Source organism: Manacus vitellinus, unplaced genomic scaffold, assembly GCF_001715985.3.
Source record: "Manacus vitellinus isolate BGI_N305 unplaced genomic scaffold, ASM171598v3 scaffold_51_pilon, whole genome shotgun sequence".
NCBI lineage: Eukaryota > Metazoa > Chordata > Aves > Passeriformes > Pipridae > Manacus > Manacus vitellinus.
Genome location: NW_021940620.1, coordinates 2,028,809 through 2,052,025, shown reverse-complemented (window position 1 = coordinate 2,052,025; position 23,217 = coordinate 2,028,809).

Below are 23,217 nucleotides of genomic sequence, written 5' to 3'. Positions count from 1 at the left end.
GAGCACTGTCACCATCTAGTGGCACCTCACTCTCGGTTTGCAGGGGCAGCTGCCGCGTTATCCTCCCGCGGGGTTTGCCCTCTGGTCACTCATTTCACCCCCTTATCATTGTGGCTACACCAATTTGCAAGTTAAAAAGCCTTCAGGTGGGATGGCAGCTTTATCCGGCAGCTTTTCCCTCTGCTCCTGTCGAGGAGCAGCTCAGCCTGGTTGAACGTGGAGGATTTCCATGGTAAGGTGGCTCTGGAAGACTGGAGGGTTGTGTTTGAAGGTGTTCAAGTGAGGGAGGAAAAGCTCGGGGGAGAGTTTTGTGCTCTTGAACGCTCAGTGGGAATGTTGTGAGTTGTGACTAGATAAAATAATCACTGGCAGTAACAGTGGATGGGTGTGGGGGTGTGTGCATTAATCATAGAGCCGTGATTATGTTATTTAGTGTTTTGATTTGGTTTATAAAGGAAATGTAGAGTGAAGAAACCCCCCACTTGCTGCTCAGGTCTCTGTGCCATCCCCTCCAGTGTGAAACAGTCACTCGTCAGGATCAAAGCTCAGCTCTCATTATTCTGCCTAGTGTTAAAAAATTTGAGATGAGCAATACTGAGTGTTTGTCCTGGATTTCCCCCCTGTGCTGTGTCCTTGAAGCCCTCAGTGGGTTTCTGTGGTGTCCCACGGGTGGGTGATGTGTTCACAGCTGCTCCCCTGCAAGAGCTGGACAGTGACACCGCTTGGTTTTACAGGTGCCTTGGTTTTACAGGGGTTGTTTCTGTGCAGAAAAGCAAGCCATGGACCTATTAATAACAGCAGAAATTTCCCCTTGCTGAGGCTGAGAAGGCACACTGGGCAGGAGGAGGGTTGTGGCACTCTGTCTGGCATTGTGGGTGTCTCAGAAATTATTTTCAGCACTACAGACCTGTTCACTTCACATATTCGGGCATTTCTTCCCCCTGTGCAGCTTTGGTTTGAGTTTTTCTTGGTTGCAAGTCACTGGTGGCCCACAGCATGTGCATCAGCAAGGAATCCACCCATCAGCTGTGTCGTGAAAGCAAAGCCTGAGCTGGTGGATCCACCTGGCTCTGCCTCTCCCATGGACATGTAAAGCCCCGTGGAGCTGAGCTGCTTGCAAGGCACTCTCTTCCTTGCTTTAGAGAGGAAGGAGTCATAAAAGCAGTGAGGAAAAAGGCAAGACTGGTCTCTTTAGCATAGTCTGGTTTAGCTGGCAGCCTCAGCAGACCCCCAGCCACCCCTGCTCTGCAGCAGCCCTGGACATGCACCCTTGGGTGCGTAGCTCAGTGTAGGAGAGACCTTCAGGAAACTGGGTGGCACTTGGGCCTCACTCTGTAGCTTTTCCTGCTCCCAGCACCTGTGCAGCTGGAGGACAAAGCTCTTGGCTTTAGGCAGGCAAAGGTGATGTGGTTGGGTCACCACGGGAAGAGCCTCATCCTGCCATGGAGGGGCCCGTGTGCTGCCCCGGCTCAGCTTAGAACAGCCCTGCAGCCTCAAACACTGCCACTGCTCCTGCCTCATCCATGGCACTGAGCTAAACTTCATGTGGTTTTCCAGTTTCTTATTTTTAAATTGAAAGGATTTAATTTATCTTTCCCTATCCCTCTGCCTCTCCAGTTCACAAGTGCCCCGTGAGCAGGGGAGAGCAAACGGGGAGCTGGGCTAAGAAAAATGAAGGTAACCACATCTGAAAACACAGGGCATAACCCTCACAAAGAACAGAAAATGAAAATGACTGCTTTTAAACCAATTAAGCTAACTGGTGGGGCTCTTTTGTATTTTTTTTTCTTCAGTCTTTTTTAAAAAATTTGTTCTTACTCCTGGCTGGGGCTTGGAGCTAATGAAGCACAGTGAAGCAGCAAATACTTTCCTTAGAGACACCTCCCAGCTCCTTCTATGATCACTTGATACAAACTACTGTAAGAATTGTGTGAGTTCTGGTCAAAAATTGAGTGAAGCTATAAGACCTGAGCTATTAGGAATTTAATCTATATTGTATATATGATTTATAGGGCCAAGAGCTGGAACCTGTGCTTTATTTATTTTTTTTATTAAAGGGGAACATAGTAGCACACATCTTTCTATGGAGCAGCTGTACATTTCTGGCATGAGCATATTTTTAATGGGGGGGAAGGAAATAAATAAATGAAATTGTTAGTGAGGAGGGCAAATGATTCTATGAAGACCTTTCATAGTGTTACTGGTGTCTCCCTGGGGCCAGGGTTGGATAAGCTGCTGGGAGTTTGTCTTAAGGATGGCCTAAAACACTAAATGCTAGTTCTTCCCAGGATATGCATGAATTTCTCTTCAGCCAGAGTGGGATATGTGCAAATATAGGAAAAGTTTGAGTGTCAACTGACTTTCTGTTGTGGTGTTAATGCTGAGGCTTTGCACCGTGTGAGGTGGAAGTACAACCTGGTGGAAATCAGTGGGAAAGCTGTTGGCTGTCACCTCCTGTCCCCTGGGAAAGGTGCTGTGTGTCCATCTGGGGAGGGGACAAGACCTGTGCTTGGGCAGGGTGCAGGGACCCTGAAAATGACCTTTCTTCTTATGCAGCCATAATATTTGGGAGGAATGTGTGTCTTAACAGCACTGATAGCACGTTCATATTTATTCACCTCGAAATCTCAGCTTCAAAGTAAGAACTTGCAGTTCATTTTCCCTTTATTAACACACTTAAAAAAAGAGAAAGTGACTGTGTTCAGGAAACCTGCTTCTGGGGTATTGCCAATCAAAATATTTGGTGAGCTCAGTCCTGATTCAAAAGCAGTAAATGGAGGTCAGTTTATCCACAGGAATGATCCCCAGCCCTGTGGGTATAGTGGCACAGAAGGGGAATGTTCATCCTCCATTGCAGCTTTGTTCCTGTGGGGTCCAAATCTACCTACAGGTTGCTTTAAATACCTAAATAGCTGCTAATCAGCTGAAGTCCAACAGCTTGCACTGTTCCTCCCTGAAAGCCAAGTGCAGAGAGGGTTGGTGGGGCGCTCTGGACCCGGCAGGAGAGGTTCCCTTGGCTGGATCCACAGCAGTGGATACTTAAGTCAAAATGTAATTAACTGATTGGTATTTGACCAGGATGCTGTGGTTAGCTCCTGTGAGAGGTTATAAGGTCTTCAGTGACCACAGGAACTTGGGTTTGCATCTCATGACAGGTCTGGTAAACCTTCAGCTAATGCCTCTGTATAATGTGTCAGGCTTTGATCTCTCTCCTCAGCCACCCTTTACACCCAGTGCATAGGGAAAAATCCACTTACCTCTTCTGCTGACTTTATCTGAAAGAGGAACTGAACCCCTGCTCTGATACTTGCTTCTGAGCTTGTGATTCTTCTCACTGGTGTGTCTTAAATCCATATATAAAGAGACAAAGACTTAAATTCCGCCTTTGTGCCCCACGAGAACAGCAAAGTGAAGGGGGGGGGTATAATATCTTACACAGGTGTTCTGCAGAATCTGGTTTTATATCTCTTGTGAAAGGAAGTTTGGGGCTTTGGCTTGGTTTCAGTTGAGATCTTATTGCCACAGAGCCAGGGTACATCTCCTGGAGAGCTGGAGCTCGAAGGGCTTGGTCAGGACTTGCACAGATGGGTCATGGACCTCAACCATTAAATGCAAGTTCTGACAGTGTGGGTCAAACCCAAGTGTGTCAGTCTTCGGGTTCCTCCTTTCTCATTCTCCTAATTGGGCTCATTTTCGGTTTAAAAATAATTGGCAGAATTTTATGATGTGGAAACAAAAATAAGGCAACTCCTGCTGAGATCTGTGGAGGCAAAACATTTTCATGTGCTTTGGAGTTCACGTAACAAACCCTTCTGTCAAAAGATGTGTTAAGAGATGTGTTTTGCCGTGACATGCTTTCAGCTGGCAGCTGAGAGTTATAAGGGGCTGCTTTTTGGGACTGGCAGAGCTCCAGGAGAGCTGGAGAGGGACTTTGGACAAGGGCCTGGAGTGACAGGACAAGGGGGAATGGCTTCCCACTGCCAGAGGGCAGGGTTAGATGGGATGTTGGGAAGAAATTCTTCCCTGTGAGGGTGGGGAGGCCCTGGCACAGGTTGCCAAGAGAAGGCAACCCCGGAAGGATGGGGCACCCACAAGGCCAGGTTGGATGGGGCTTAGAGCAACCTGCAAGGTATCCCTGCCTATGGCAGGGGGAGTTGGACTAGAAAATATTCAAAGGTCTCTTCCAAACCAAACTACTCTATGATTTTTAGAAAGCTTTCTTGCCACAGTGCTTGTGAAATGAAGGGGGAAAAAAAAAGACTCTTGTTTTCTCCCAACACTTGGAAATAGGGTTTCATACTGACCAAATCCTGGCCCATCAATTAAGTTGCAGTCCAGCTTTTTGCCAAATGTTTGTTTAAAAATAATCTGCATGGACTTGATCTATTTTAAAGACTTCCCAGCAATTTACTGGGAAATTAAAAAGGAGAGGAGGGAGGACAGGCAGTGGGTTGCAGTCCTGGGCAGGATCACCACCCGGGCTGCTACAAGACTGGGCACGGCCCTGCAGGGCTGGGGCATGTCTGTGCTGACACTTCAGCCTGTCTGGAAATGGGCAGCTGTCTCCTCTGGTTGTTCTTGCTCCAGGGAAGTGGTCCAGCATGCCCTGTGCTGTGGTGATGCTGCCCTGGCCAGCAGATCCACAACGTGCTCTCTCCTCCATCTCTAGGAGGGGGCACAGGCAAGAGCCTAACTCAGGTCCTAACACTTATTTGTGGGGTGGTCCTTATTCCACACTGGCCACTAAATCAGTTCTGGGAGTGATTTATTTCTGAGCAATTTATGGGTGTCTCTGGACTGTAAATCCACGTTGTTTCCCACTGGGTGGATGTGTTGCACAATGTGCTTCTGCTCCCTCTTCAGGAGCAGGTATTTCTAGGTTTCAGTGTCTGCTATGAAGTTCAACTTGATGAGCTGCAAAATGTGCATTTTGCTCTTCTCCTGACATATAGGATCACAATTTGTTGTCTTGGTGACTATTCCCAGTGGTGGCTTTTACACTTAGGTTTGGCATTTTGTGGGGTCTTAATGGAGCAAGGTCCCCATAATGGAAATATTCCCCTTACCCACCCTTTCTAGAATGAGTCCAAGGGATAAGGCTGAGTAATTCCTTGAGGGTCTGCTAAAACCTCTAACCAAAATATTTGGACAAAACCAGTGCAAATGGCTGTGAAACTGATGGGAAGACATCAGGTTAGTGATGGAAATACCAATTCAGTTCTTCCATGGGCTGGTCTAGGTGATGGGTTGTACATGCCTTTAGCTGTTGGTTTTACTTCTGTCAGAGTGAAATTTGCTGTTTTGCCGAAGTCACAATAAATACCCTTTCCCCCCACACAGTTTAAGGGGTATTTAAGTGAAATGCAGCCCTTGTGTTGACTGTCCGGTGGTGAGGTTCATTCCAAGTGAGCCCCTATAGCTAAAGACAGAGACTTTACCCACTCCTAACAAACACTGCAACCCCCAGGAGTCCCTCTGGCATGCAAGTGGGAATTTTAGAGTTTAATACAGGTACAAAGATTCTGCTGGTGTTACAACCATTGCATGAGTAAGGCTCATTCAATCCCCCAGAATTCTACAGGATGCATCAGGAGACAATACAAACACAACTCCATGTTTTTGCAGCACTTTATATACAGCCCTGTAATGTTTTTATAGCTCTGTTTTCATCCCCATGGCATGAGGCTTTCAGTGTTTTGGCTTCGAGGAGCTGGATAGCTGATCCATGAGTTTATGGAGTTATCACCCCTCTGCCTGCATCCCACTGGAGTTTCCCATGAATTTGCACTTTCCTCTCAGATTTTGCATCCTGGAGGCACTGCTATGGCTGCTGCAATGAATTCTTAGCTGAGAAAGAGGAGAAAAGCTTGTGGAGTACCTTGTGAGGTCTAGATCCAGCCTCAAACTGCAATAGCCTTGGCACTGCTCTTGCTCTGCACAGATACGTCAACTGCCAGATTTGTTTTTATCATATGAGGAAACAAACTCTTTAATGAATGAAACCAGATGCACAAGATTGTGTTGAAAGGCCTACAGATACTTTGTATAGAACTCAAGCCAGAAACCTTGGAAAAGGCATCTAAAAGCATTCCTGGAATTTACTCTTGGCAATTAAAGGTAAATATGCATTATGCAGATATTCTCTTTTAACTGCACTATACGTTTCCACACAATCTCTATGGTGCAGGACCTCATGTGGGACTCCAGCACTGACCCTCATCACCCTGGGTAGCTCCTCATGGCACCCTGGTTGGAACAGGGCTGGGAGAGGCTCCCTGGATGTTTTGTTCACAGAACAGAAAGATCCAGAAACACAAGGAGTTGGGAAGATGGGATCTGAGAGCAGGAAGAGTAAATGCGAGTTAAATCTTGAAATGGGCCAGGCCCATATAAAAGCTTGCACAAACAGCTGGTTTCAGTTTGGACAATTCCCACTGACCTGAGTGGTTTCTCCAACAGGACCCACATGGATTAGTCAGTACAGACTGCCCGTCATCCACCAGGCAACCAGCATATGTTGCAACATGTTATTCCACGAAACAAGCTAGTTAAAACTCTCTGAGAGCTACTAAAACGCTCCTAAACTGAAAAATAAAATGCCTTGTTAAAAAATGGATTGAACCAGAAGATACCTTGCAACTTTACTGCATAGCCCAGATCACTTTAAACTTCTCTGATGCTCATTTTATTAATCCAAAATCAGACGAGAACCCCATTGTAACTTGGGTGAGAGACTGGTTTGGGGTTTTTAATATCTGAAGTTAATCATTAACTTTACCCCAAGAGTGTTATTTTCACCTTAATAAAGGCAGGAACTGCTGTTAGAATATGTTGCAGGGATGGCCTTGACTGTTGGCCAAGGTGTGGTGCCACCAGCCCAGGTTCCCAAATGGGCAGCAATGGCATCTGGGATGGAACGAGGATGTGTGAACACAGCTGATGCCATTCCCATGACACAGGGGGGGACTGGCACAAGAAATGGGAGAGCCAGAATTTTCCAGGGGAATCTGAAACGAAATTAAATAATTTGTGTTTGCTTTAATATAGGGATGTCTGATATTATCTGTCTACAGCATTAGTCTGTGCTGCTGCCTTTGAAGCTATTAATTGGCATTGGGGTGGTGTGTTAGCTTCCATGTTAGGCATGATTTTGGAATGAATCTCGGGTATCCAGACAAATGGGCATTTTCATGGTATTACCCACCACCACATGATGCTCCTCAGTGGCTGTGCTCAGGTTTGGGCATCACTGGGGTTTGGAGCTTTTCCTTAGCTAATTAAGACTTGTGAGAAGGGCAAAAATACTTGGGGTGTTGGAGAACAAAGGTTAAACCAGCAAAACATGGCAAGCTTAGCCTAGAGATGCTTGAGGTGGTCCTGGCTTGTGATTCCTGTGGGACTCAGTGTTGGAGATGCCACCATTCACTCGTTCAGTGTGTGGAGTGGCACTTAAAGTTGGGGAGAAGCAAAATGCAGGTGAAGTATCAGGATGTGCCCTCAAAAATGAGATCTTTAAAGCCCAGGTTAGTCCCTTGAAAACTACCTTGCTATAAACCTCGGGAAGGTTTGGTGGAGAGCAACCCCAGTGGGAGAAAGGCAGGCTGGAGGAGCCCAGGAGCTCTTCACAGGCTTTGGTTCTTTGGTTTTGGGTGTAACTGTTGACTCCACTGCAATGGGCTTACATTAGGTATGAGCTGGATCTGGTTTGTGCAATGGCTTGAGTTTTTTTGGATTACGAGTTCTTAGATGATGCCCACAAAGGAATTTTAATTAGGAAAGTAAGAAAGGTTCTGCTGGGAGACAGGCAAACCACGATAATTATTGGCAGTGAGAAAGTCAGCCAGGAGCAAGTAATCAGGGGATTTATAGAGGTCTTACTGAGAATTACCTAAATGTCATTTTTAAGGATACCTGTGAAAGAATCTTCCACAAGAAAAATGACTCAAAATGACGACAATGTCCACTCATGTACTTTATCCAGCGTTCAGCTGCACTTACAAGCTTTAATAAGCACATCAAACTGATCGAAAGAGGATCAAACTGGCTGTGTGGCCACTGAACATGTAATCCCACAAGTGTCAGGATCTCTGGAAGAACCTACAAGGGATGCTGATTCTGTGCCAGTGGCCATGGAAGCTCCCATGCTCTGGAGGTGATCGAGATGGCCAAGGAAGCTGATCTGTTTTGTTGTGTAACAGATCCCAAATCCTTTCACAAAAGGGCAAATTGCAAAGTGCAAAGAGAACTCCGAGGAGTCTGTATTTCCAAGTGCATCTCTCTTGGAAAAAAAGAACATTGAAACAGCAAAATTAAAGGGCATTTTTATATTTTCCTTTGGGAAACAGTGGGTAGCTTTGCTCTTCTCTCCAAGACCCTGAATAACAATTAACCTGGCAAGGAGATCATCACCACCCTGGCACAACACATCCCTTGCACTGTGCTTGGAGTTCAAACTAACATGACCATGAAACATTTTCACATGAAAATGTTCTTGGCATAACAAAGTGCCTGCTTGGCTAACTCCAGCCTCCTGCTTCTGTCTGCAAAAGCAGCTGCACAAATTCCCCTCTGCCCCTTCTGTGCACGGGAGGAGGGTCCAACAGCGTCACTCTGTGCTGGGGACAAAGATTTACCTGTTCTCCAGAGGGGGTCAGTTGGTGGCATAGGCAAGAATTGTCATGCACAGAGCTGAAGGCCAGGGGGAATATGGGAAACCTTTACTGGACAGGGAATGACATCCACTGCTTGACCCAGAAGACGTGTCTGGGCCGAGCAATGTGCACACCTACGATCTTCTCATGGGAACAGCTCTCCTGCCGTACGTAAGGGCTCTTAATGGCTTTTGTGGTATCCTGGGTTTCCATCTCGTGGAAGTAGCTTGGGAGAAATAACTAAAAAGATCATACCTGTCTTTTTCTAAGTCCCGTCCCCTGGCCCTGGCTGAGCTTCGAGTTCAGAGTGAGTGGTGGAGATGGGTTGGACTCCTCAGGTGTATTCAGAAGATCAAATCTGATTTTCTTAGGCTCTGTGACCCTGTTCTGGCACCTGATAAGGTGACTTCTCTGTGTATCAGCAAATTGGGCTGCCACCGAAGGCATGGGAGGTTTGTGTCTGCAAGAACAAACCCAGAATTTGCAGCAAATGTCTTTCCAAGGGGATGCTGGCTCTGGGTCTGGTGCTGCATAGCCCCATGCAAACTGCTTGGGGCCAGGCTGCCAAGGTGTTTAGGTGTTGGTCACCTTTGAAAGACTGGTCCTTAACCTCTTGATCTTGTATTCATAATGAAACTGGAGGAATAGCAGGAACTTGCACTTTCTGATGTGGATTTTGCTAATTAGCCCAAATGCTCCTAGAACCCTTAAAGGCTGTTTAAGGCCACGCACACCATTAGTGCCAACTGGTTGTCTGTAACGGAGGAACCAGCACTGGACAGGCCCCAGTGTGAGCACCAGCAGGCTCCTGGCTGCCCAGAGCACATGGGAAGCAGGTCTTGCCATGGTGCAGTTGTGTATTTTCCTGATGTGCAGTGGCAGGAGATCCCATGGACAGTGCCCTGTGATGCTGCTGCTGGAGGGGGATCCTGTGCCCACATCCATCACTGGGAGCTGCACAGCCCTGCTCCTGCTCCTCCCTGGCTGTCACGGGCATGTTTGGGATAGAGGGGCAAAGGGGCAGCCCAGGAGGTGGTGGTGAGGCTGGTGCTTGGGGCCACCCTTGGATATGAACCACAGAGCCAGGCTGTGTCCAGGGCAGAGACAGGATGAAACGTGGTTCTTCTGCCTGTGATGAAGCTGCAAAGATCCAGTCCCTCTGTAGTGGAGGTTGGTCTTCACTCTGTCACTGTCACACACACTGAAGTGAACCACTCAGGCCTTGGAAATGCCCTGCTGGTAGAAATAAAGCACAGGTCTTACCAGAAGCCATCCTGTGAGCTGGGAGCTCTCGACAGGTGTTAGGAAGCCCATGATGCATCACAAAAAGCCAACAGGACCTACACCTTTCCCATGCAGGAAGCAGGGGGTGCAGTGACCATGGCTGAGCTGTGAATGGGAGCTGAGCACTGCACACAGACCCTGGCACTGCAGCATGGGACTCAGCAGAAGCTCTTCTGGTAACAGCAGGTATTTGCACTGGATTTGGGAGCTCTGGTTTTGGTTCAAGCCCACGTAGCCATAGCCAGGAGTACTCTGACTGATGTAACATATAAAGGGGGTAAAAAAGGAGCCCTTGTCATCTTCCTGTTAGCACACATGTTTTGAGTCGGGTGAAGCAGCTGTACCCTGATACACAGCCCCGCTCTGCAAAGACTGCAGCTGTGTCCAGCTCTGCTTAAATACTTCTGGATCAAATTGAATGGAAACTGCTCCTTAGCTCCTACAGCCTGCAGAGACCATGTACTGGTTAATTCTCAGTTAAGATCTCCAGTCTGACTAGAGCACTATAAAAGGGCCTCAGCAATCCATGAGCAAACTTAAAGGGAGGGGGGGATTTGCTTTACAAACGAGGTGTGGGGCAGATGCCACGGGCTGACCACATGACTGCTCCACGAGGCTTTTCTCCACATCATTAGAGTTTGTGTTACTGCTAAGCACAGAAAAACAGATAACTCCTTTAAGTAGTTAATTTGAATGTACAGAAGCAAAAGGAAGAGTAGGAGGAAGATGTAGGTCAAGTGCTTCAGGAAGATGCCAAGCAAATGTTCAAAGAACTGCGAGGTTGGTTTTTACCAGTGTCAGAATAGCTGCCTGTAGTCTGGCTGTTGATGTGGAATTAATTCTGGTTTCATTAGAGGAAAGAAAAAAAAAAAGTAACACTGTGGTGCTGCTGGGCAATATGGGGGCACCTTGTTAGAGCTTGTTGGTGTCCCTCTTTTGGAGAGCCCTCCATATGGTGCTGTACTCACAGCCTGGGATGTGCTGCTGTCAGTGCCATTTCCCAACCCCTCTCCATCCCAGCCTGGCTCAACCCATCATTGTTCCTGCTCATAAGAGCATTAATAGCTGAGACCAGCACAGAGTTGGAAGGAGAAGCTGTTGTTGCTGCCTTTTCAATACTGTGAAGGAGTAGGACTTCATGACCGATTTCCCTGATTTTAGAGATATTAGAGGATGTTTGTGAGTCTCTGGGAGATCTGGGCAAGATCTGCCACTAAGTCACTTTTTTCTGAGAGGCTGAACAAAAGGGCCTTTAAATCTTGTGGGACCATCAGACTGGCCCACAAAAAACCCCCAAAACAACCAACTTCAATGGGAAGGGTACTGGCTGGCAGTGCTCCAGCTCTGCTGTTTGACCTCCTCTGGCCCCTGCCTGCTTTGTCACAGAACAGGGGTTTGGATCCAGTTTAGTCACACATGAGCCATCCAGCTCATGTGGGTAGGGCTGGCAGGCTGAGCCTGAGGAAGAGCTTCACCAACACAGCATTATTTGGGGGCTGGAGAGACCTAGTATTTTTAAGGGAACTCTGCACAGACACTGCTGCCTTTGATGAGGAAACCCACTAAACAGCCATCATTAAAATGAATTATTTTTTCTTAGTCTGACTTAAAAAAAAAAACAAAACAAAAAACAACCCCCCCAAAAACCCCCAACTCCTTTCCATAAAGCTGAAAGGTTTGAGCCTCTTTGTTTTCATATGACACCGTTTCCGAAAAAGGTCGTGAGTGTGACTTTGCACAGCAGGGCTGCAAGAGCCACCCCCACTGCCAGTTCCTTGCCCACATAAAGAGCACAGCATGCTTCTTTCACCAAGGGGAAAACCTTCTGTTCTGTCTCCTGTGACCTACTTGGGCGTGAGAGGCTCCCAGCAGAGCAGTGCCCTGCGCCTTGGCTTCTCTGCTCTGCTGCCTGTACGGCTCGTGGAGGTTTGGGGGAATTTTTGTGTGGCTCTTGCTGAGCCCTTCAGCTGCTCAGGCTCAGCCAGGGCTGTGCTCATGGCACAGTCTCAGGCTAAAGGCTGCTGTGTGGGCAGAGGTGTGAAGAGTGGAGATGTGGCAGAGCTCAAAAGCCTTCCCCAGAGCTTGAGGCTTCGAGCTGGACAGGAAGGGTAAAGGCATGAGAGGAACAGGACAACCCCCGAGCTGCTGAGCTGCTCCAGATGAGCTCCTTTAGGTCACAGGAACTAAAGGAAAGACCTAAACTAGGTTGAACTTGGATTCAAAGAACCAAATGTTAATGCCACGGGTGTGATCTGTGCTGGGTTCACAACCTGTTTCCACTTTGGGGTTCAGACAATAATGTCTGTGCACGGCACATGTTCACAGCCAAGCTGCTGCCACAGGTGATCTGAGAGAGCCTGTGAACAGGAGACCTTCCAGGAAGGTTGGGGCATGAGGGTTGGTGTTGGTACCCATCTCCAAAACCGGTCTCAGAAAGTGCCTTTTCCACAGCAAAATTAAGAAAAAAAGAAAAGTTAATTTAGTCTTTCTTCTCCCTCGTTCCCCTGCACTCTGCAGGCTCAGAGAAGGAGGAGTTCACAACCTGGGAAATGCCATCCGTGGCTTTGGAAGTGATAAATGGGAATTTTATTCTTTGAGGAATTTCTAACTTTTAATGTCTGAATTACGAGGTTAAATTTAGAGCAGCTACAGGGATACCCATTAAATGTGGGCAGCTGGCAGTGCAAATCTTACTGGTCCTAAAATGGGAATGAATTAATTTCTTTAACTCATGTCTCTATTTACTAAGAATGCGTTGAGGGAGAGCTATGACAACCAATCTCTCCAAGGGATGGGGGAAAGCTAAAGCTGAGTGATGCTTCCTCCCTGCCTAAGAATCTGTTAATTGGCAGGATATGTGGTGCTGGCCAGAACTTTTGAGGGCTTTGCTCATTTTCATGGCTTCTCTTAATCCCATTCCTGCACTTCAAAGTTCAAACCTTCTTGCTGAAGTCCTGAAATTGATTTAAAAGGGGACAAGACCTTTGTTTTGTCAGCTGATAATGACAAGTTTTCTGAGTCATTCCACTCATCCCATTCCATCCTCCAGTGGGGATCTGGGTTTGCCTGCTTTAAAGTATTTCCTATAGCTTGGCAATAAGGACAGGCTGAGATTTTGTCTCTGCTGTGACAAATCTTAGGCTGGAACATGCAAGGTGGTGCAAACCTGGGAGAGGACAGCAGCTCTGAGGTCAGTGGGGGGAAAAGGGACCAGACAACAGCTCTGCTGAATTTAAACCTGTGCAGAGACATGGTCTGCAGCTGAAAGCATTCAAGCAATACTCCACTTGGTGGGTGCCTGTGGATGTGGAGCCAGGCTGTGATGCATTCAGTGTGTTTAAAACCTTGCAGTTAACTCAGAGTGGTGCTGAAGGGACCTGCAGTGCAGCTGTTGGAGGAACACCAGCCACCCCTGGGGACCAGCAGCACCATTTCATGGGAGCACACAAAATGAAAGAGAAACTGGCTCTGAGTTTGCAGCCTGACAAACCCTCCAGGATCTCTTCCAGGAGATGAGATTTTTGCAAGTGAAAAAGAGAGGGTTAAGTCCAAGCCAAGCAATATTCCTCTTGCTGCCCTGAGTGGACACGTGTCACAGGTGGATGGAAGAGGAAAGGTGTGATCTCAGCCTGGATGAGGGATCCCAGCCTGGGCCAAGAGACTGGAGACAGGCAGGCTTTCCAGAGAGGGAGAGACACTATCACAGCAGACATGGAGGGACTATCAAAAATATGAATGCAAATGGGGTATTTATGGCTTTCATGTTGGCATTTGATGAGCACCTTAATGTCTTGCCAGAAACAATGCTCTTAATGTTAAAAGAAAAGCTGCAGGCCATGAAAAGTGAGCAAGAAAAACTCAGGGCTTTCAGGGATAAACTTAAAGAAATATGGGAGTAGGTGTATAGGGAAATGAGAGATAAAATCTGCAGTTATTTCAGGGAAAAGGGCAATCTCTTGGGAGTTGAAAGTGAGCTGAACCATTCATCTTATTGCTGAAGGAGCAGGGGATTAAACAGTTTGGGAAGGATCTTGGGGTGCCTTCCACATCCCGGGGAAGGTCTTGGTGCAGAACTTGCAGAACTTGCAACAGCAAAGAGAAAAGTCAGGTGACATCCCTGAGAGCCACTGTCCCAAGAGCCAAGCCCTTGGGGTGGCTGAAGAGAGCAGATTTCAGTGGGGTACTGCCTGCAGTGAAGGCAAACACTGATCCCTTCCTCTCCCTGCCTCTCACGCTTTAAGAAGGTATTTCTTGAGAGCTGTAGGTGGCTACAACTCTGTGTGAGATGTAATTGCCTTGACAAGGGTTGAAAATATCCTGCAATCAAGGAGGGTAAATGGGAGCATGACAGACAGAGAGGTTATAGGTAGATATGGAAACTTGTCCAGACAGATTGGACATCAAATACTTGTGTCACAGCTTCAATGAGTTTCTGGGACTGGCAGAGCCTTGGCTGCAGCCTGGTCAGTCCCTCTGGCCCTGGGGTGTTCCTGCTCTGAGTGACACCCCCAGACCTCCCGAGCTGGCAGCTGGGTTTGCACCCCTTGGAGCCTGTGCTCCTGACTGGTCACTCTCTGCCCTGACCTTCCATCTCATTTTTTCTGCTGTCAGCCCCTCTGGACCACGCTGTGAGCCCCACTGATTTTTAATAAGCTCTTGGGGAAGTGCTTCTTCCCCAGCACTTAGCACTGAGTGCTGTGGTTCTCCATCCCTCCCCAAAGCAGCATGGAAGGGTCTCAAGCCCGTGGGCACAGCAGAGGCTCTTGGCTCTGAGGCCTCTCCTGTCCCATCTCCTCCCCAGCCCGGGTGGGAAACTCCACACACCTCGTTCCCCATCCCAGTGACAAATGCAGCACTAAGTGAATTGGCACAAGGCATTTCCATTTTTAATTTAATGGTTATTCCCACATCCTCCTTCAGTCAGTGCCCTTCAAACCCACTTCCAGTAATTAAAATGGTAAATGTCTGTCCTTCATTTGCTGCCTCTGTTACTTTGCCCTTATAAATCCTACCCAAGCCCAGGGCTTTGATCTGCCCGTCTGCTCCACACTGGGATCATGGTCCCAGGACATCTTCAATTAACATGGTTTTTAAGATCTTGGGTTTTCTTCAGATTTAAGCATTGGTGCCTTCTGTTCTATTGAGTTCCAAGTTATTAGTTAATTTAGTTATAGAGTGGATATTATTCTTAGGTATTTAGTTATACTACTTTTGCCAGGTGTATTTTCTGTACATGTGTATGAAGGAGTTTATGGATTTGAACACAAGCCTTGCTTTGGATTTTTTTTTTTTTTTTTTGCTCTGGGTTCATATCACTCCTAAGCCTGTGCACAGAGGGGGCTGTCCTGGGGCTGTCAGACAGGGCTGCCTGTGACCCTTGTGGCTATGGACCCTCAAATATTTTGGAATAGTTTTGGTCCTGTGCAGAGAACTACCAATATATGAAATATCACATCACTAGATGGCACATGTGAGCTGTTCTTGTCTGACTAACAGAGGATATGCCAGGCACTGAGGTTTCTTCCCTCACTGCTGTTTTTTAAAAATACTTCTGTGGCTGCTTCTGCCAGCAGGATGCATCTAATGCATCCAAACCTGCCCTATAGCCCTGTTAAATACTGTCCTGTTATGCAGTGGGGCTCTGCCACCTCCCTGTTCCTGCCCTCTGCATCCCAGGGATGGCTCAGGATAGAGCTGTTACTCTGCCACCCTTCAGGAGAGTGAAATACAAACCCAAGAAACATCATAAAATGAATTAAAAACCCCAACATTTTTAAAGATGGTCTTTTACCATATTTTATGAATTCTTTATTTCTGTAAATAATTGCTGTTATCATATTTTATGAATTTGAATTCTGTCTTTGTATAACTGCCAGTTGACGATGAAATCCTAAAAATACAGGATGACAGTTGTCTAATGGTCTGTGCTGGCAGGGGACAGGGTGGTGGCTGTCCCACCACGTGGCCCTGAGCAGCTGGTGCCCTTCCTCTGGGATGTCTGTCCCCCTGCTGTCACTGCAGGGGTGACACACCTCTAAGTTATGGCCTAAAACAGCTGAAACCCAGTGACAAACATGCTCCTAAAGAGCCCTGGGCTTGTGTTAACATCTGCTGCTTTATGGGACCTTTGTCACGTCCACTGCAAGGAATTATCCTGTTTATTGGGTGCCTTGTTCAGGGCTTGGTGTGCCAAGTGTTGAACTTGTGCAGGAACTTCCTTTGCTAAAGCTTTCAATCAAAGTATGGGACCAAAGATCAAAAAGAGGCTTTTGGACAGAAGTAACACACTTTGACCAAAAGAGAATAGAAAATGGTAGCACTAATTGCAATCAGTGAAATAGAGACTGATGTGTGTGTAGGGAGTTGGGGTTTATTGTCAACTTCTACCTTGTTATTTCATAATTAACTGCATTTCCACGCTGTGACTGATGTATCTCAGGCTAAGAGGGAAATTGGCTTTCCCTTCTCTAAGGTGGAGTAGATCCCTGAGCAGAATTCCTTCCCAAAGAGGAAATCCATACCCTTACAGGATGCTCTGCAAGCTGCTGTTACTGTCCTGCTCTCTGCACTTCATCCAGGCTGGATGCAGCAAGGAAGGCAAACATCTGCTGAGCTCCCAGGCTGACATTCCTGGGAGATGGGCTGCTCCCAGAAGTGCCAGACCTTGGGTAATGCTTTGGCTTGTGCTCAGGAAATAATATCTGCTCCAAACTCCTTTAGGATCCACAAAAAGGCTGCCCTGAGCTCAGCTGAGTGCAGTGAAGCACCTAAACTGTTCTCTCACCTCCAAGTAGGTGAAGGTTTTGCCCTGATTTTCCCTCCAAGGTGGAAGGGAAGCCCTCCTCACCTGTCCCACATGGACTTCATTTGTAAAATCTTTTGCACGATCATTTTGCAGCATTTGCACCCTGCACCTGCCTTTATTTTTGTACAAAACCAAACCAGAAATTTTCAGGATTTTTGGCTCCAGTCACTACCCACTGCCCCTCCCTGCAAGGCGACCTCAAGGCAGCCAGCAATGCTCGTCACCAGCTGTAGAAAACATTTCTTTAGGAATAAATCTCTTTTTAGCTGTTTCTGTAAGTGTAAAGCAGGCTGGAAAGGAGAGCTCCCAGGCAGCACCTTCCCTGAGATCCTTGGCTGGGAAGTGTGAATTGTAAGGACCATAAAGAGCCCCTTTCTGGGGAGCCTGGAGCAGATGTGGTGACAGACGTTCTCAGCAGCAGGACCCGTGTCCCCTCAGGAACATCCTCTGAGCTGAGCCATCTTCTTTCATCTTCCAGGAAAAACAACCCCCTTTCCCAGAGCAGCCCCAGCTTCTATTGCAACCAGCAATTTGTCTTGTGCTAAGCAGCCCTCCCATTTCTGCCAGGGGTAGGATTACAAGTGCATCTGATACCCATCTTTAATTTGATGCCAGGACTTGCCTGAAGGGCTGTGAAGGGTCTTTTCTCTTGCAGGCTCCTGACCATGTCATCCTTCCTCTCCAGTTTCTGGTATCACATCCCTCCTATTCTTGCCAGTCAGTTGTTGGCCAGTCCTAATATTTTGCATCTTTTGAAGAGGAAAACTCACGTGTTGTGGAATGGAGAGGAGAACTCTGACTACTTCTGGTAACACCAAGGATGGGTCTAAACCCTGAGTGAGGTGGGAAGGACCCTTTGCTTCTCTGCAGGGGCAGGGAACCAAAAAATGCAGCTGATTGGCATGGGCTGTTCTTCCCTGAACAAAGATGCCCCTTTCTGCCATGGGAAGAGGAAGCTCCAGTGGAAAAGCTGTATGTCAGATAATATATACTCCACCAGACAGCCTGTGCACACCCTTCCTATCCTATTGAGGACATCCAATAATTCAGTTGTCACAGTGCTCAGAGAAGGTCCCTATACAGTCAGTTTTACCTGAAGGATTTTTAAGATCTGTAGCCTAAACCTACATGTCCTGTTTTATTGGGTACTGAAGGTGCAGCTGCATTTATGGCTGGGATGCACAAACATAACCCACCACATTTAGATTTGATCTCATGCCTTTGGTTCAACTGCATACAATGAATGCTGCAGCTGATGAACAGATGTTCACAGTTTTGTTTTTTCAAACAAACAGTGTTACATATCTGTATTTGCAGGATTATTTGGTCAGGCAACCTAAACATGACCTTATTAGATAATCACTTAAATAGATCTGAACCATTCCTTTTTTTTTTCTTCCTCCCCTGAATCCTCCTGCCCATCACTGCAGCTTCCACTGCTTGACCCTTACACAAGGAATAGAGTTTTTTTCCAATTCTATTCATCAGTCTTTTTCTGGAGAAGCAAAAGAAGTGTCATACTGTATAATAGCTAATAATCATGTTTGCAGCTCTGTAACCACAATCTGGAAAACTTATCTGCCAAATTAATACCAATTATACCTGAATTTAAATAGCCTACAAATAACATTTTGCTTGGCATGTATTTATCACCTATTTATCTGACATACCATATCTTCACTGCTTCTCTAGCATTGCTTTCAAATCAAGATAATCACGTATTTAGAGAATACTGTGGCTTCTGAAAACCTTGGGTTTGATTTTGTTCTAAGAAGTGAAGAGGGCTGCCACATCCTTCAACATCTGCAGAAAAAAATGTATGCTAGGAGGGCATAGCTTCAGCTGCTTCTTCTCTTCCCTGAAGAAGACTTCATGGAATTGTTGCATTAATGGTTGGACTTGATGATCTTAAGGGTCTTTTCCAGCTTAAATAGTTCTGTGATTCTAAGATCCCTTTGGTACCTGCAGGCACAGCTCCTTGCAGTGATGGCACACCTGAGGCCTCAGTGCCACTCGCCACTTCCCTGTGGTTACTGATATCACAGAATCACACAATGGGTTGGGTTGGAAGGGACCTTAAAGCTCATCTTGTTCCATCCCCTGCCACGGGCAGGGACACCTTCCACCAGCCCAGGTTGCTCCAAGCCCCGTCCAACCTGGCCTTGGACACTTCCAGGGATGGGGCAGCCACAGCTTCTCTGGGCAACCTGTGCCAGGGCCTCCCCACCCTCACAGGGAGAAATTTCTTCCTAATGTTTAATCTACATCTCCCCTTTTTTAGTTTAAAACCGTTCTTCCTTGCCCTGTCACTGTCAGCTCTGTCCTCAAGAGACACCCACTCCAGCCAGCCTCACCTCACATATCACATTCCCACCTCTTCCCAAACAATTCAGGTTGTAAAAGCCATGCCATCTGTTTTGGCAGCCTGCAGCCCAGGCTGAGGGGGTGAGACACCTTCCTCTCCCCTGCCTGGGAGGGGCACGTTTGCCCCCTCAGTGTGAAGACAAGGTTCCTGAGCCCACGGGAGCTGGTGCTCCTGCAAACACCTCTGCTTGAAGCAGACCACTGGTCCAGGACAGGGTGAGGGGAAGCATTGCAGCCTTTGCAACTTTTGTTCAGAGGGAAAAGAAAAATATCCAGCGATGGAGAGGCTTTGATCATGGCTGGTCAGGGTAAATAAAAACATAACCCAAAGGGAGTGAGCGAGGGGAGTAATAATGTCAGGTCAATCTCTTTGTTATTCTCTGAGATCAAAAGAAGCTGGGGGAGTTCAGCTTTTATTGCCCTCCCCTTTTGTTTGCTGCTTTTTGCCTTTCTTAAAAATCAATACAGCCCTCTCTAGGCTACTCACACCCCATGTGCCCCAGCCCTGCTAAGCCCAAGCCCACTGCAGATGGTGTGGCACAGTGTCACACTGAGCAGGGATGCCCACAGCTGGCCAGCCTGCTGGGGGCTACTTCAGTAGAAATACTGAAATAATCCTTTCTTCTGTGTTTTGGCCTGGGGTTTACTCTCCTGGCAGAGCTCACCCTGCTGTGTTATAAATGGTGCCTGGGTGCAGACAGCAGAGAAACCTAGAAATGCCTCCATCATCATCCATCCCCAGAATTCCAGCAATAATATCTTTTTCCTGCTGCACCAGCTCTGGTGGTTTTGTCAGCATCATGAAGCACTGAGCCTGAGATGGAGGAAGCCAGGCTCTGGGCTGGTTTATCTGGCTAGGGTAGAACACAAGATGTGGGGCCACATCTTGATTAAGTAGCTGTGTTGCCTAAAATCAAAGAAATAATTCTTTGGACAGTGTTAGCATAGAAAGGTTAAGAAAGCTCTTTAATAAGACATCTTACATGCACAAAGATGACATATGCACACCCACAGGTTTCACAAACTTATAGTATCATCTAACTATATTATCTAACTATTACCTCATGGGGATACACCCAGCCCAAAAATTGTCCATCCTCCAGGTCCTCCCACAGGCACACCTCCCAGAACTGGGTTGGTGGTCCCAAGACTCCATATCTTCCTCCCATGAAAGTCTTCATCAACTGCTTGGATCATTTTCAAGGATTCTGGGCCTTCTCTGGTAGTTTAGACTCTCTTATATCGAGATGTGCCTGCTGTGTCTTAATCGAAGAACATTTTATACAAATTAAATGTTCTTTATCTTGCTACAATCTTTGTCCATCAGAATTCTTGACAAGAAATCTTAAACAACATTTCAGGAATATAATAGAAAGGTACTTAGCTAAAGTGCTGCTAAAAGAGTTCTACTAAAATCTATATAACCTAGATTTTAAGGCATCAGCTGAGCAGTGCCTGGAAACTCCAGATGGGGGGTGGACTGGAGAAATGGGAATGGGAACAATGAGTGACCTCTCTGAGCTGAGCCTGTTCTGCTGCTCATCCAGCAGTGAGGCTTCCTTGCTTATTTTATCATTCCATCAGCATGTTCTTGACTGATTATGAATGGATTCCTTGCAAGTTAACAAGCTGAAACCATTTTTGTTATTAAAGAGGGCCAAATCAAACTCCACCGAACAGATACATCTTGGATGTCTGGCTAATGAGTTTTTCAGCTGTTCAAACATGTTGTGTGATGTGAATGAAACTGCAGTCGAATTAGACCTAGCTGTTCATGTTGAATTCACAAGCTGCAATTTTTTTCATGCAGCTTCATTTGAGGCAGTTAGATTCTTTTGGGAGGAAATGACAGTTTTGCACAGTTTAGCTATACAAAAGTGATTAATGAAAATAGTATTTACTGGTTGCATTTTAGGAAGGAATTGAATCAGAAGCACACTTTGAAATGCAGAAGGGCTGATCCTCTCATGCCTTCCACCTTTTCACCACTAACTGCTGTACAAAGCACTTGTCTTGTGTTTTGCTTTGTGAAGCTGTGCCCTGCCAGCAGAGCACAGGGCAGAGCTGGTGGGAGCCCCAGGACCATCATCTGCTGTCACTGGTACCTGCAGTGGCTCTACTGACTTTGATTCATTCCCAGTTAATTTGGTATGAAACAGTATCAGAACCAAGGTCATGGCTGTATCCATTACTGATACGGGACTGAGCTTAAAAGTAATCCTCTGGCTGACACACAGATTTATGTAATCAAGGATGGGGCAGTTCCACATTTTTCCAGCAAATTGATGTTTAGCAAGCTCCTCTGAGTGCTCAAGACTCAAAGCTTGTGATGGCAAGGAACATTTACACAGACCCTATATCCAAACCATTTGTGGCATTATCATTAGTCAGATCTATTACTATTGATTCCCTTCTATTCCATTTTAACCTGATAAATGCAGATGTGGCATTACCAAAAACCACGGACTGCCAAAATAAAAGAGGGAACTGATATTTAGAGCATTTTGGTGATTTCTTACACTGTTGAAGGAGTTTCTAAAATTGAAACTGAAGTCACAAGCACAGATTTCCTCCCTTGTGAACAAATCCTCCAGTTCATCTGGTACACACTAGGATAATCTACAGTTCATAGCCTGTCTGAAAAATAGAGCCCAGGAGAGCAGATGACATTGTTGCCCAGCTCCATCCGAGGAGATTTGCTGCCATCTTTTGGTAGATGCACATTCCAGAAAGTAATGAAAAAATATCTGTGCACAGATACTAAATATTTTCTTGCTCTGCCCATTCTTAACCCACCTGCAGCATCCACCCCTGGAGGAATTTAAAAGACATGGCACCTGGGGATGTGCTTTAGTGGTGGATTTGGCAGTGCTGGGTTTACAGATGGACTTGATGATATTCAGGATTTTTTCCAACCTAAACAATTCCACGGTTCTATGATTCTGTGCTCTCAGCCCCTATTGCAGGGGCAGCCTGTGAAAATTAATCTCAGTGATACCCAATGAGCCCTCGAGAACCCTGTGGGTGCCTGCAGGGCTGGAAGGGTTAATGCAGGGCAGGGGCCAGGCTGGTTTCTTTGTGGTCTTGCTGGTGAAGTGAAAAGGCTCAGGCAGAGACTGCAGGGGCGAAATCCCGGAAGGAGGAAAAACAAAAAAGTCAAAAGCAGGTTAAATAGCACGTGGGTAAAATGGATATTTGCAATAAAATGGTGAGGGCTCAAGTGCTGCTGCAGGTGCCAGCAGAACGTTTGGCTGTGATGGATCTCGTGTCCTGCCCCTGCCACTGCTCCATCCTGGTATGAAAATCTTCTGAGATAAAGAAAAGCTGTAGGGAACAGGCTGCAATCTCTGCATGCAATAAAGAAGTTTTTTATGCCTGCAGGTAATAAAAGAATATAACTGATAAGCTTGGGCAGCAGCAGGACAATGTGAGGGGAGGGAGCAAGGCTGAGAGTGCTCTACAAATCACACTCGTTGTGGGGAGATTTTCCTTCGCTGAAGACAAAGAGCTGAGGCTGCACTTTGACAGGGGCAGGTTGAGGAGTTGGTGAGGGAGGAAATGTACCCCTTTGGCTGAGCCAAAGGGGTGATGGGGGATGTCCTGTGTCCCTGCTCACCTCTGGAGTCCTGCCAGGGGCACCAGCAGCCCCCTCACCTCCCTTGCTGCTCTGACTCCTGGATGAGGAGGTTCAATGCACCCCGGTAGAAATCTGCCCACTCTTTCTGCTGGACTAGGGTTTTTTCATGGGACAGTGAGTGAAGTCAGCCCAGGGCAGGCTCCAACAGGCCTCAGGATGCAGGGAAAGAGAGAAGGCACCAGCCACTGCCAGAGGGAAAACTGAGAGGCTGCCCAGAGCCAACAGTTCCCCCTGACTGCAACCCCGTGCTCTGCTTACGAAACCCATGCTTGTAGGGGTGCCTGGATCAACAAATGACTGTGGTTAGAGAACTTTCCAAATTTGAAAGACACCTCTTGTGGGTTTCTACCCTGGTGGCAGCCTATGCACTTTATCATGACATGGATTTGGTATCAGGCACAATTCCTTCAGCCTTTGCTGCCATAGCTGCATTTCCAAGGTCGATGTGTGGCTACACACAACCCTTCCCCCTCTAC